Raw genomic sequence first — 13,579 nt, forward strand, 5'->3', positions numbered from 1 at the left:
CAAGGACTGCATGTCCTACTGCTTGCAGGGCCCCTGTATCATAAAACCAAGGCCTTTTCTTTATCAAACACCATAATTGACAAAGAAACACACATCCCTAAGATGTTCACTCTTCTGAGAAGATAAGAAAATGAAGCCTTGATACAGTGAATTTAATGTGACTTCTTCTGGATTCGGAAGCTGCCTCTTCTACCTGCTCCCTGAGCTGGAAAGATATACCTACAAACCACAGGCACAAAGGCACCTGCTCTGTCACCTTTAGAACACTCCCTAACTTAGGCTGAAGATAAAGGGCTGGTTGTCTTTAGCCAGACTAGAGGGTCAGTCCAGATATTTTTGCTCCATGACAGATTAGATCCTTGAGCTGGAAACTCAATCCCACTTTCAAGAAACAAATAATTCCAAAATTATCTGTTCTTCTATATTTTTTCCTCCCTGCCCAGTTCTTGCCCCCCTTTCATACATTCTCTGTGCATCTGTTCACATCCTTTTATTTAAAAGCAGTAAGTAAATGCAATGGTATTAAATGCAAGTAGAAATTAAAAACAACTAGTTAATCATAAAATTACTCGTTCATCTGGCTCCCCTACTAGACTCTATGCTCCTTAAGGGCAGGGCCTGAGGCCACTCTGGTCATCATTGCAGTCCAGTACAGAGTCAGAACATACTGAACAACAAGTAAATATTTTTTGAATGTGTTAATAACAGAATGAACAAGTTAATGAATGGATGAACCACCCAAGTGAAAATAGAAAGACAAATCCCATTGGAAGAAGAACCACAGGATAGTTCAAAAGTCAGCAATCATGGGGATAAAACAGGTTCAGATTCTAAAATCAGACTGCCTGAGTTTGAATCTGGGCTCTTCCTTTTAACAACCATGTGTTTGGGGCAAGTTTCTTAAATTTGGGATAAAAATGGGATGATAGTAGTACTTTCCTCAAAGGGCTGCTATGAGAATTAAATAGTATTTTATACATAAAGACTTACAATGGTGCCATATACATAACATGTGCTCTATATGTGTTTACCATGTCATTTTATTATCTCTACATCAATTTTGCTCTAATTTGTGAAGATAAAGAACACTGAGCCCATAGCAAACTCTTCCAAATCAGTATTGCCTTTGAGGAATCATAGCTAGGGTGTCAACTGTCAAACTCAACATGGTTTTAAGAATAGAGTGGAAACTTGACAAATGCATACAACTCTTGTGCTTTGGCAGTTGGAAAAAGAAGAAGAAATGTTAGAGGAGAAAGGCAAGCTCATAATTATAACATAAAATGATATCTGTGAATGAAAAGGAAATTGGCTCACAGGCAATAACAAGACCAAGAACCAAAAAGTCCCATTTCACTGTTGTTGTTTTGCTTTCAGCTTTGTTAATGTTGTTTTAAAGCCCATTATGAGCTCCCCAAGATTCCAGAAATTCACCAAGCCCTGATCCAGGTCTTTTGAGATGGAGGAAAGGGGGAACAAAGAATTCCAACACTAAAATTCTACTACGGGCTACCTGGAGGGAGAGGGCAGAGTTCCCCAGTCAAGCTTGGCTGCCTCTTTGCAGGCCTTCATCTCTACAGAAAAGGGCGGGCAACTGGGTCCCACATCATTCAATCCTAATGGCTCCTTCATAGACTTCAGTTTCTGCCTAATGTGCTTGTCTGGGTCTAATTTCATGATGAATGTGAAGAAAGAGTGAGTGAGAAAGAGGTGTTTATCAGGAAAACCTAACTAGAGAATAAGCCAGTTGTCAAGGGTCAGCTTTTACCTAGTTACAATGAACTAGGGTCAGTTCTTTAACTGGACTCAGATAAATTAGCAAAAATATCTCCATAGACACAGTGTCTCCCATCGGGATATCATCTTATGCAATGAAAATAAAAGAGATTAATTTTATTGTCAAGGGAAATATCCTCAGATTCCAGCAAGACGACTATATTTTCACCAGGGGACACATTTTTTTTTCTATTAGCTGAATCTCTTCCAATGCAATATTCCACTGTTGTCTTTGAAGGAAAATTAATATATTCTCACCAAGTTTCTGTTTATTTGGATCATAAGACGTGGGTAGAGAGAAAGGATTTTCACGCAGGTGTTCACCATAAGAAAATTTCACTCATTCCCTAATGGCCATTGCAAGCTCCTGTGACCAACAGTGCCTTTAATTAAACACATCACCCTTCTCAGAAAATGACTCTTGAAAGTCTTTCTAGCAGAGGCAGTGGTTGGTTGCCTTTCCACCATCTTAAGGGAACCATATGGAATCATACTTGTCTTCCTAAATTGTTCATTTTCTTCTTCATTCAGTGATATCGAGTGAGTTCCTACTGGGTATTTCAGATAATAGAATTTATCTGCAAATAAAAGTTGCCTATACTGAAGGCATAGAAGCTTTAGTGCCACTGTTGGATCTGGGCACCCTGCCAAGGCTATGTTTTAGTTATGTTGAGCTGTTTTCCTGGGTGAAGCCATCAGGAATAGCCTCTGTCCCTGCTCCTGCCATAAGGGATTAGAACAGGGTCATTGCCAAAGGGAAGTGCATAAGGAAACTCAGCGGATTCTGATGCGGTTGAAAGGGAATTTGTCCAGTAGAAGTTCCCCATTACCGAGCAGAAGAAAACCACCGAAGATAATTCTCACTGGGGAAAGCAGGAATGCCAGGCAAACAAAGAAAATGGCATGGAATTCAGCTCATGTTCCTACCCTTAAAGAAGATAAAGACTCTTTTTGCTTTTATAGGCACCCATGAGAGAGGAGAGACACCCAAGAGCGGAGAGACACCCAAGAGAGGAGAGGCCCCCATAAGAGAGGAGAGACAGGGTCTAGAGTGTTACTGTGGCTGTTGGGACAGATTCTAGTCCTACCTGGGGTCTTCACAGATCTTTCAAAAAGTTTTCATCACCCAAAGCAATTGAAGCAGGTTTGGTTCTTACACCCTCAGCTGCTTGGCTGAAACTGTACAGCTACCCAGGACTAAAGAATTCTCCTAACTTCAAGCCCAAAAAAACAGCAGAAAAAAGGGTGTGTCAGGCTCTGAGGCCCAATGCTTTAGGTGCATTATTTCAGAGGTTCCCCAGCATTACTTTGAGACAGTGGCAATATGCACATTTTACAAGTGAGAAGCCTGAGGCCTTGAGAGATTCAGTATTTTGAGTAAGATCATCTAAGCACCAAGCGAAAACACAAATGCAGACTGTGGGACTCCAGAGTCCATGCTGTCAACATCGTGGGCTCATCCACCTTATCATGTGTGTGATTTTATTTAATCCCATCACAAAGCTGTGATGAGATTTATACTCTCTTCTTTAGATATAAAGAGAAGTTGATAAACTTGAGTCAGTGGCATTGCTAGAATGGGGACCCCAGGTTTACCTCCCTTAGGAGCCCAAACATTTAACCACTCTGCTTAAAGGAGGAAGGAGAGAGCTGTTCTCCTGAGTGGAGTACAACCCAGTTCTTCAAGGACACATCTTTACCAAGAATACTGGTGGTGGAGGTTGGTTATTTGCATCTTTTATTTTAAGTAACACAGAGGAGGCTGTGGTACAGGGCTTTGCGTTTCCTACCCATCATCACTGGATATTTTCCATGGGGGTCCTACTGATCCCTGGCTTCTGGAATTATTTCATGCAAAACACATCCAGCCAGAGGGTGGCTTAATTGTCAGAAACTCAACCCCCCTGATATTTTAAGGTTGGTTTCTTTTTTTACTATTATTGTAACAATTCGTCTCGGTTATTCCTCATTTAACATTGGTTCCGCTAATGGAAAAAAAGCACTTAAGAGAAGGGATGACCTGGCTAGTGAGCTGACCGTTGTGTCTGAAATACAAATCAATTGCCCACTATGCAGATTGCAGAAGAAGCTGCAAATAAAATTACTGTAAATTTAATTAAAACATTCCAGCCAAGTCCATACATTTGGTATTGATTACCTGGCCTGCAATTTCAGGGAGTTAATTAACACAGCCTCCGCCTGGACAACAAGGGAAAGCCTGTATGGGCGCTGGTTGTCCTAGCAACAGGTAGGTGGAAGCAGCTCACAGATTAAATTGAAAGGAGATACAGAATCTTATTGAATTAGACTTAAATGCAATGATTTAAAAATATGAAGAGGCAACTTAAAGTTCAAAACACACTACATGAGCATGAGTCATTGTGTGTTCCTAATTGGGCCAGAATGGAGTGTTTCTACTGAAGGATGGGAAGACGGAGTGGGGAGGGTGGAGGTGGGATTACTTCAGATAATCCATTACCATGAGAGTGCTCCCTCAGCACTGCAGACTCAGGGTACCAACTCCTGCAAGAACTCGTTTGAAAAAAGAAAATAGGCCTCATGAATAATCTCCTAGATCCATAAGTAGAATGAGTAAATTTATTTTCCCTTCCCTAGAGCAGAGGCAATGTGAAGGAAGTATATTCTGGAGAGTTGGTTCCTAGGATGACCACCATAGAAACTGTCTATACCCTGTGTTAATACACATGCCCCAGGATGCTGCCTGGGTGTGCACCCAAGACTCTGTTTCTGGCTTCGTTTGTGTTAGAGGTTTTGATCTTTTCAGCCAGAAGTAGATTTCTGAATTTTGTGGTTAGGTATGGGATGATTGATGATGGTGGTCCCTAAGAAAAATTAGCCATGTACTTACAAAGAAGTGACACCATTTTTGCATGTAAGGAACTAAACCCCGCCTTCACCAGCACTACCACCCATAACACACACCACCTGTTCATGGAAGCCTGGAAATTCCTCATTGAGTGTGATATTCTAGCTTAGAGCTTTGCACCCTCTTAAAATAAAATCACTTTAAGAGGTACGACATGATAATAATAATGACGATAATGAAGAATAAAAGTTCCGAATTACCTAGTGTCTACTACATGCCAAGAACAATGCTGGGTCATTTCCTATATGTTATTTTATTTAATATTCACAATAGACTCTGAGAAACAGGGGGTTTCTCATGTTGAGGAAACTCTGGTTCACAAAAGCAAGTTAACTCACCCCAAGTAGCCCCACTGGTGTATGGCAAAGCTAGGATTTATAGTCAGACCTGTCTTTCTCCAAAGTGCCCTTTCCACCATACAACAATTTTCCAGGTTTTGCTATGAAACACCTCCTCTCCATTATTTCTTATTAAAGTGGAAATTTTTGTGGAACTCTGATTTATAAATTCTGTAAACTCAGAGAGGGCCCAGGGACAGCGTCTACCTACTCGACTGCCCACACACATATCCCAGCCACACAGAGGGCCCTGAGATGTAGCAGCCTTTGGTTCATATACACAGGGGGTGTTGGCACAGGCCAGAATCCTAAGTCCCTACTCAGCGGAGAGATCAGCCTCAATGGGCAAATCCACCGCCTGCCTCTCCATCCTTAGCACTACTGCTGCAGAATTCCAGCTGGTGCTGTCATTGGTTTTTGTCTCACTAAGGATCACCAACAAACAAACACATAATCCAATGAAAAACATGGAGGTACTCCAAAATGCATTTTAGCTGACTTTAGAGAGGACATTTTAGGAGCTTGGTTACTTAGCTAACACATTTGAGTAAAAGTCCAGAGTTGACATTCACTGAGCTGATGAGCACAGCCCTGGAAGAGAAGTCCCGGGCCCAATGTTAGCCCTAGTTCTGCACATGGTCTGTGCATCTCTGGATGAATCACTTCCCTCTCTGGGCCCCAACCACTTCCTTTGTGAAGAAAAAAAAGAGAGAGGAAGAGAGAGAATTAAGCTGTATTATACATCGCAATGGCATAAAATCTCCATCACAACGTTTGCATGTAACTTCTGTACTATGATTGTTTTTTAACAAACATATTTAAAAGGAAATTTGATATTCTTACTATAAATAAAGAACTAAAGTGCTTTTCTAACATGTCTTCAAACAACTACATCATCAGTAAAATGAAAAATGGAGTGTTTGTTTTTTACCACCTAAACAAATTGCAAGAGCCACCAGTGGTTTGTGTCCCAGGCTTTGAGAAATGCTGGGAAAATTAGGAACTTTTAGTTCTAGATTATTTCAAGAGCCTCTTCTAGCTCTGCCCTTCTGTGATCTACACTTCTACTTCAGGACGGTAAGGGAGATGGGTTAGCAGTGTGCAAGGAAACAGAGGAATATCCAAGGCAGGTGGGGAGAGCAGATAGTCTACAGATAACCGTGGTGGTGATGGCTGGATGTATAAAGTTTGCCAGTTGGAAACAGCCACTAAGATTGCATTAACACTCATTGACACATCACCACCTGCCCTTGGGATTTCTTTTACCCTAGAGAGCTGAATGGCAAGCGAACACATGGATCATGAGATTAATCCCTACACACGGGCTCCCAGGGCAGTCCTGAGAGCTCTACAAATTCCATTCAAGATCCTCCTTTATGCTGATGCTCACTACAAACTTGTGCACAGAGCTGTTCTTCGAGTCACAAACTGAATTTCACCCATTATCATATCTATGAGATAAGTGGATGCCTGATGCTCATTTTGCAGATGAAGAAACTGAGTCTTGTGGAAAGAAATGAGTCATACTGCACACAATGACTTTCAAATCCAGCCCCAATTCCCCTAAGTCACAGCTGCCTCCAAATGCATACTACTATATGCATCTCAAAATGCTGACGGCAGAACTTGACTACTACCCTGAACAAACTTGGGAGAGCATGAGAATTTTCTGGGGAGCTTGTTGAAAACGTATGCTTTTGATGTCAGAGAACAGAGGGGCTGTGCATTTTTTTCCAATTTCTGAAGCTCAATTCCTTTTACTGTAAAATAGAAACAATACTCAAATGGCTGATTTGAGGATTGAATGAACTCTTAACTGTAAAGGAACTAATATAATCTCTGGCATGTCATGAATGTGCAAAAAATATTAACATATTATGAGGATTAACCTACTAAATTTTTGCTCTCTGCTCCAACCTTACCTAATCCTCTCTTCAATTTAGAAAAAAACAAAACAAAACAAAAAGGCAAAAAGGCTCTCATGCTAGAGACATAGGCCATATGTTTAAGCAGCTCCCTACACACAGGTGTTCAGTTCCATCTTTCCTAATAAGACAGCGATTAGAATTGAGATCCTATGGAGTTGTATTTCAGGAGAAATACGAGGAGAGAGAGGAGGAGTCCGCAGATCCTCAGCTTTAATTCTCCAGCCCAGGGTCACTATTTGGCCACCACTTGGCCCTCCCTACCTGTGTGTTGCATCAGCCTATAAAATGACATGAAGTTTCTTGGGCTGCAATTAGGAGAGTGCATGCAGACCTGTATCTCGCTGTGGAACCTCATTAAAGGGAGTGATAAAGTGAAGGTCGGCTATCTTTATAAGGACAAGAAGGGAGGAACCAAATACCCAGAAAGCAGGGAGGCTAATGAGAAATAGAATGCACTTTCAGCACTAGGCAATGAAAAGAGGAACTCTTACTGGGGCAGAAAAAGCAGAAGCTCCCCCAAAATTTACCCAAAAAATTCTGAAAACGCACTTTTATAAAGATCTTAAGATCAGAGGCTTCCAAAGAAAGACAAATGCAACAAAACTGAATATAATGTTAAGCCAAAACAGAGACTTTCCCTCTCATTATTCAAATTTTTGCTAAACGCTTACTATGTTCCAAGACTGTAATAGAATGGGAGAACACATTATTGAATTACAAATAATCCCATACCCAGGTACTATTTATTTTGTACATCTTATTGTTTCATTTATCCAGCAGCTATTTACTGAGTGCCTGCAATCTCCTCAATGCTCCTGAGACTTGTAGAACTCAAGGGGAAGTTGTTTTGGTGACCCACTGTGTATCTCCCTTCTGGTAACAGAGTAGGTACCAGGGCCATGATCTTGGGCAGTGGGTTATTGCAGTGAATCCCCTCCTGTGCTCACAGGGATGGCCTGGGATGAACATGAGCGCAGCGTGGTCAGAGCCCTGCTCTGAGACTTTCTCTCTGGAGACCATGATCAAATTTATCTTCACGCTATGGTCAAGTGGATATGGGACTATGACCTCATGGCTGTCACAGGGCCAAATCCCCTGGCAGATGGAGGAGAATGACTGCAGGGGGAGCAAAGGAAGTGACACATGAAAACAGGAGGAAGAGTATGTGTGTGTACATGTGTGTATGTATGTGTGTACATGTGTGTATCTATGTGTGTACATGTGTGTATGTATATGTGTATGTGCACACATCAAAGTGTGCATGAGAGACAGAGACAGAGGCAGAGATAAGGCTACAGTAATGTCAGGGTGTTTGATTCTCAGGTTCTGCAGTACCTAAAGCCAACCTCACTCTTGCCCTTTCCTTATCTGGTTATAAAATCCAAGAATTGTCCGATTAGATTTGGCTTCCTAACAAAGAAGGGAAAACAAAAAAGGAAAGAAAATAGGCCATGATTTCAACTTTCAAGGACTTTAAAACCTAAAGAGCCAAGTATAGCTATCTGAACCCCTAACTATCACAAGCATACATTTATAATATCCCACAAGATATAAAAAGCCATAGAACAGAAGGCTCTTCTAATAGTTATGTTCTGTGGCACTAAACAATATCTGCTATTCTTTCTTTCAAACTGCATCACTTCAGTTCATAAATAAGTTTTTCAGAGCAAGAAGATTAAGGCAGAAACCTATTATTCCAAGGCAAATACAATGGGCTATGACCACATTTCCCTGAGAGGGTTCCCTGAAATGCCAGCCATGGGATATGTGGGACTGAGTCTGCTCATGTCAAAATGGCATACCCTGTGCCCCACAGAGATCCTCGTGGGTGGTGAGCACTAAATAAATATCTGGTAAATGAGCGAATGAAGCTGTCATGCAGAACTTGTCCGTTGTCAAATAAGTTAGGAAAATGTTATGTATTTGATCTTCCTAGGGATCCACAGTGTATGAGAAAAAATAAAGGTTCTGAGAAGTTCTGCAGGAAGAAACGTGTTTCCATTTGTTTACTGCACTGTTCCCCAGACCTCTTATCACTTAGGAGCTCCTTTCACTGCAAGTTGCCAATTAGCTCACCCCACACCATGGATCTACTATATGGACCACACCTGGGGACCACTGGACAAGTGTCACTGGGAGATAACCCTTTCCCACAGCCCAGCCCAGACGCATCTAGAGCACGTTAATCGGGAAGCCTGGAGCCTCCCAGAAGCACCTTCTCCATATTCCCATCCCGTTTCCATTTCAACACATCTGCTTCCAAAGCTCCTGCCAGGAGCAAGGGGTGCAGCTTCTTAACGTGGCTGGAAGACTACCCACGTGCCCTGCCACACACACACATCCACACCAGCACAAATACATGCTGGGGGGGCGATCTTAACCAGATAGCATATAAATAGCAAGGCAAGGAGAAAAGCCTTGAATTCAAACGTAACAGGCTGGCACAAATTAGGAAAGATTAATAGAGTCAGACGCACGCTCCTTGAGTCATTTTTAGATAATCAGCAGGTTCTCACTGGCATTATCCTAATCCCGCACCACAGTGGAAAGAAATTCACTTGATGGCTCTTGTGGTCAACTCCACAGGAACCCAATAAGCTATATTAATGTGCAGAAAAGATTGGGGCCAGGGCAAAAGGAGCTGAGAGCTAATTCTAGGTATGAAATGCTGCCAGAAATCAGGAGCTCTGCTTCTTTAGAGAAGTCTGGCATTCTCCATAAGAAAACTAAATAGTTACAATGATTAATTACATGCATTCGAGTTAGTCTTTGCAAAGGGGGCCCTAAGAGCTTTGCCCAGGAGTTGATTCTTGGAAGTTCTTAGCCCAAAATATAATAGGATGAGTGGCAAAATGGAGAGCCAAGACAGCTCTAACCTTTTCAGCATTTTTTTTTTTTTTTTGGTAAGACGTGGAGATAGAAATTGGGATGCAGCCATTCTTTTAAAGAAAAAAACAGGCGCCCGGCGCCCGGTGGCTCACACCTGTAATCTCAGCACTTTGGGAGGCGGAGGCGGGTGGATCACCTGAGGTCAGGAGTTCGAGACCAGCCTGGCCAACCTGGTGAAACCCCCGTCTCTACTAAAAATACAAAAATTGGCTGGGCATGGTGGCGGGCTCCTGTAATCCCAGCTACTCAGGAGACTGAGGCAGGCGAATCACTTGAACCTGGGAGGCGGAGGTAGCAGTGAGCTGAGATGGCACCACCGCTCTCCAGCCTGGACGACAGAGTGAGACTCCGGTCTCAAAAAAAAAAAAAAAAAAAAAAAAAAAAAAAAAAAAAAAGAATAAAGAAAGAAAGAAAGAAAATGAAAACACAGGCAGGGAGGTGGAGGGGTGATCATGGTGGACTTCTTTAGACACTCATTTAAAGCTTTTGTTATAATCAGTATGCAAAATATTTTCTGACTTTGATGGTAATATCAGAAGTTGATCTATCCTGCATGTTTTTCTTCATTCATCTGGAAAGAAAGCCCCCCACTTCAATTGAATAATTACTCATCTTGTACTCCATATAGTTCTCAGGGGACAGTCATTAACCAATCATACTACATGATGCCCTTTGTCCCAGTGATTGGTCCAGGGATAAACATGTGACCCAAGTCAGCCAACCAGAACACTTCTAACTTTCGTCCTGTAAATTCTGGATGAAAAAATAATTTTGCCACTCAATGAACTGTGCTTATTTTTTTCTAGAGTTGCTGGCAGCCATCTTTTCTTTATGAAGTAAGAGAGAACAAGGCTGAGGCAGAGAAAGTCAGAAGAGAGAGCTGCAGTGGCTGAAGCCTGTTGTCCCAGCTACTTGGGAGACTGAGAGGGGAGGATCCTTTGAGGCCAGAAGTTCAAGACTAACCTGGGCAATACAGTGAGACCCATTTCTTAAAAAAAAAAAAAAATTAAATAAATAAACCTTAAACACAAAATAAAAAGAATCAGGACAAAGAGAATCAGAATTTGCAAAGCAGGAATAATGTGGGGGAGAGGAGATTTGATGACACTATCTGAATTCCTTGATAGGCATACTAGGAGCTAGTTCGTGTGGGTTTTCTGTCACAACTAGAAGAATATTGGCGTATACCATGGCCACATCCAAACCTCATTCGTTTATTATTCTATAACAATTGTATTATCTTACAGTTTTGCAAGTCAGAAATCCAAAATAATTCTCATCCAGCTAAAGTCAAGGTGTTGGCAGGGCTAGGTCCCTGCTGGAAGCTATGAGGGGAGAATATGTTTTCTTGTCTTTTTCAGCCTCTAGAGGCCACCTGCATCCTTGACTCACATCATTCCAACCTTTTGTTTCTGTTGTCACACCTAACTCTGATCCTCCTACTTCCCTTTTATAAAAACTCTGTGATCACATTCAACCCATCTAAGTAATCTAGGGCAATTTCCCTATCTCAGATCTTTAACATAATCACATCTACAAAGTCCCCTTTACCATAAAAAGTTACATATTCACAAGTTCCAGGGATTAGGATATGGTCATCATTGAGGGGCCATTTTTCAACCTACCATAGTTGGTGTGCAACAAATATTCATAGAAGGAGAGTATGTGAAATGTTTATAGCCTTTCCAAAGCTCAAATATTGTAAGCATCTTCAACATTAGGGAAGACATAGGATTATGTCAGAGAACAGAAAAAGAATACAGCCACTAAGTCTTCCCAGTGAGACTTGTGGTCTCTCTCCATAATCATTTTATCAGTCTAAGCTCCTACTGGGTTAAGCACTGCCTTTGTTCAATGCACATTATTCAAATGCAGTTCCCCACAGAAATATGAATTATTAGCATTGATAAGAAGAAGATTTGGAACCCAAGGGCCTTCCCAGAGTCCTCTTAAACCACACTGTTTCCTTGGATTTAGACACTACGTTGTCAGAGAGGGAGACTATCATAGATTCTACTTACAGGTGGGCAAGACCCGTGCTCTGGGAGGAGCCAAGTCTGCTAGTTGTTGAGATGCTTTGTGGGGCTCACAAGATTGCTCTTGAATGTCTGACACAAGCTGATGCTGACTCATCCATCAAATTTCACAACTTGGTTAAAAACACATCGTAACCTGTGTCAATCAGTTCAGCTCCCATTTCTTCCCCTTGCTGATCTCCAATCATCTTTAACATAAGAATACTGTGATGGGATTCACCTGTTACTAGCAATAATAGTATTATCTAACATCTATTGATGTGTATTATGTACCATGGATGGTTATATACATTGTAGAGCAGCAGTTAGGATCATGCTAGCTGCTGTAACAGATAAATTCTCACATTTCAGGGGTTTAACGTTTAAAAAGCTTATTTTATGCTCACAGAGTGCCTAGTCAGCAGGGAAGGGAGGCGAGTGCAGTTATGCTCCATGCAACCAAACAGAGACACGGGTTGCTTCCATCTTGTGGATTTCCCATGCCCTGCAGTCTCAGAGACTTTGCCAATAGCTGGTAGGCAGGGAGAGATCATGGAGGTTCACCTATAGGAGGCTTTTATGGACCTAGCTCACATCATTTTCATTCATATTCCATTAGCTAGAACTCAGAGACATGACCTAACCTGGCTGCAAGGGAGGCTGGGAGTTGTAGAGTGGCTTTGTGTCCAGGAATAAGATGGATAAGTTTGAGGAAACACATAGCAATCTCCACCATTGTATATTTCTCATATGATCTCAGTTACTCCTTCCAACAACTGTATGAGGTGGGTACTGCTGTCATTTCCATTGCATACTTGAGTGTCCGAGAAGTCAGTTACCCTTCAAGTTCACACAGCCAGAGCAGTGCTCAGAATGCAAGTCTTTATGGTTCCCAATTTAATACTTGTATCCTATGGCTCTCAAACAGGAGTAATTTTGCCCACCCCACACCCCCTACCACTGGAGGATATCTGACCATGTGAGTACACATTTGTGTTTGTCACAACTGGGGAACCAGAACTGGCATTTAGTGGGAAGAGGCCAAGGATGATGCCACACATCTTACATTGCACAGAACAATCCCAACAACTAAAAATTGCCTGACCCGAAAATGTTAACAGTGCCCGAGAAGTCTTAGCATGATACATTTCTAACAGATATAAGGATGCGGGGCTGGACCTCCAGGGGTTACCCCCCTGGAAAAGCTCCTGAGACTGACATGAAACTGTTAAATCTAAGTAATGCAGGGCTTCTTTCCTGCAATGCAAAAGGCAAATTGCCAAATTATTTAACTTATGATGGAAATTATTGCTCCAATAAAAATATATCCTTTGGAAATATGACTGCAAATAAGCAGAGGCGTGAGCCAAAGCAAGAGTTGGTTTCAGCCTGAACAGCAAGGGGTAGCAGGGGATGGGTGCTCAAGAAAATCTGGCACAGGATGGTTCCTTTTTCCTATCAACTGCTCTTGGCCCATGTGCTGACATGAACACTTATCCAATGTGGTTTTGGCAAAATGGTAAGTCTTGACCACAGTTCTGAACTTGTTTTCACAGATGAAAATGAGATGCTTTTTGCAGTAAGAAAAGTGTTTTTCTGTGCCATCCCCCAAATCCCTTCCTCTGATTATGAGGGAAAGACAGAGGTTTGCTAAGGTCAAGAGCAATTTCAAATGGCTTTGGATTAGGGGAGCTGATTTAAACCTTGGCTCTCCCATTTTCTCGCTGTGTGATCTTGGGAAAATTA

The sequence above is a fragment of the Macaca nemestrina genome, chromosome 18 (assembly GCF_043159975.1).
Source record: "Macaca nemestrina isolate mMacNem1 chromosome 18, mMacNem.hap1, whole genome shotgun sequence".
NCBI lineage: Eukaryota > Metazoa > Chordata > Mammalia > Primates > Cercopithecidae > Macaca > Macaca nemestrina.